Genomic DNA, 2294 nt, shown 5'->3' with positions numbered 1-2294 from the left:
GAAGTAGTTTGTCACTTCTTCTTCCTAGTCTGTCTTTGTCTGGAAGCTCATCTGAAACCTGTCCACCATGGGTGTCCCTGCTGGTATTTAAAACACTGGTGGCATAGCTTCCAGAATCACAGCAACTCACAATCCATCACAGTATGACAAACTGACAAATCAGATCTAGGTTCTAATCCCAACTCTGCCATTTTCTTGCTGTATGTTTTGTTAGGTTATTGGTTTCTTTAAGACTCACTTTTATCACCTATAGAATAAGATTGCCCCACATCAAGACTCCAATAGAATAGGATTTCCATTCAGTCAGTATTGATTGATAAGCATAATGGCTAAAAGGGATACGATCGTTAAGGCATCAATTAAATCAATTGCCTGTGTTGCGGTTGTGTTACATTTTGAGTGCCACCTCTATTCTTAGGTTTTTCTTTTTTTCTTCTGTCCATTTATTCTTCAAAAATTTAAATCACTAATATGATGATAAGAGCATGAATCGACGGGGATTCCTTGAACTAGCTAGTCATATAATGACTGTCAAAGGCACCTAACCAGCCTCTAATCCAGCATAAACAGGCAAGGAAGTTCTTCACTGTTCTTTCAGGGAGATAAGACTTTTCAATAATGGCTGCTCCTCAAGACTGTACCTGTTAATACTGCAGATGCTCATTTATCAGACCTGGACCCTCAAATACCTTCACCAGATACTGATTTCTAGAATGTGGATGGGTTATCTTATTTTGGTGATTCCTTAGCTTTGCAATTGACAGAGAAAGTAATCATGGTTAGATTTTAGAAAGTTTGCATCATTGCAATACAAGTTCCTGTCAAAAAACCCCCACCAAAAAACAAAAACTGGAATCAGAACTCCACTGTCACCTTTTTATGGTACTAGTTTTAATTCTAGTCAGGCTAGAGAAAATGCAATGTATGGTGTGTCTAAGTGACAAAACAGAAATGCTATCCTCTTAGCCATTAGCCAGTTGTTTTCAAGTCAAATCTGCCTCACAGTGACACATATGTTTCAGAGTAAGGTGTGCCCCATAAAGTTTTCAGTAGCTTATTTCAAGAAGTATATCTTCAGGCCTTTGTTCCTAGGTGCTTTTGAGTGGACTCAGGTCTCCAAGCTTTTGGTCATGCAACTAAGTGCTTTGATCATGCACTCAGGAATGGCATGATCCTCCAAAAGGCACACAATTTTACTTACTAAAAGACATTCAATGACTTTGAATTTATAAGCATGAGGTTATTTTCTGGAATAAAAAAAGCCAAAAATAAAAAAAAAAACAGTCTTTTGAGTCTGAAGTATTGTAACCCATGTAGTTTTAAGTAAGGAGTGGTCCACTGGTAACACTAAGAACCACTGTTATTGTGAGGATGTTTATTAGCATTACACAGAAAGCATCACGTTGTCTATTTCAAAAAGAAGTGGTCAGTGTTCAATCATTTCAAAAGGTAGCCTATGATCAAGAACTGATAGTACTGGAAAAAGAAATCCAAGTTACACTAAAGATATGAGCAAAATACAAGACTCCAGGAAATGATGGAATACAAACTGAAATCTTTCAGCAAGCCAGTGCAGCATTAGAGGCACTCACTCATTTATGCCACAAAATTTTGAAGACCGCTACCTGGTCAACTAATTGTAAGAGATCCATATTTGTGCTCATTCCAAAGAGAGGTGACACAAAGGAAAGTAGAAATCATCAAACAATAGCATTAACATCACATGGGGGTAAAATCTTGCTGAATATATAAATAATTCAAAAGTGGCTCAATAGTACATTGACAGGGAAATGCCAGAAACTCAAGCCAGATTCAGAAGTACACATGGAATTAGAGATATCATGTCAGACAGATCTTGCTTGACTGAAAGCAGAGAATACCAGAAAGATGTTTACCTGTGCTTTACTGACTATGTAAAGGCTTTCAACATATGGATCATGATAAGCTATGGATAACACTGCGAAGAATTTTTATTCCAGAACACTTGATTGTGCTCATTTAAAGAACCTATATATGAACCAAGAAAGAGGCAGGCATTCAAATGGAACAAGGGACTATCTAATGGTTTAGATTCAGAAAAGGTGTGTGCCAGGGCTGTATTATTTCAACTTATTCAATCTGTATGATGAACAAATAATCAGAGAAGCTGGATTACATGAATAAGAACATGGCATCAGGATTAGAGGACTACTCATTAACAACTTGCAACATGCAGACAGTACAATCTTGCTTGCTGAAAGTGAAGAGGACTAAAATACTTATTAATGAAGATCAAAGACCACAGCCTTCCATAT

Source organism: Chrysochloris asiatica, unplaced genomic scaffold, assembly GCF_000296735.1.
Source record: "Chrysochloris asiatica unplaced genomic scaffold, ChrAsi1.0 scaffold00181, whole genome shotgun sequence".
In the NCBI taxonomy this organism is placed as follows: Eukaryota; Metazoa; Chordata; class Mammalia; order Afrosoricida; family Chrysochloridae; genus Chrysochloris; species Chrysochloris asiatica.
This window is presented reverse-complemented; position numbering follows the sequence as displayed.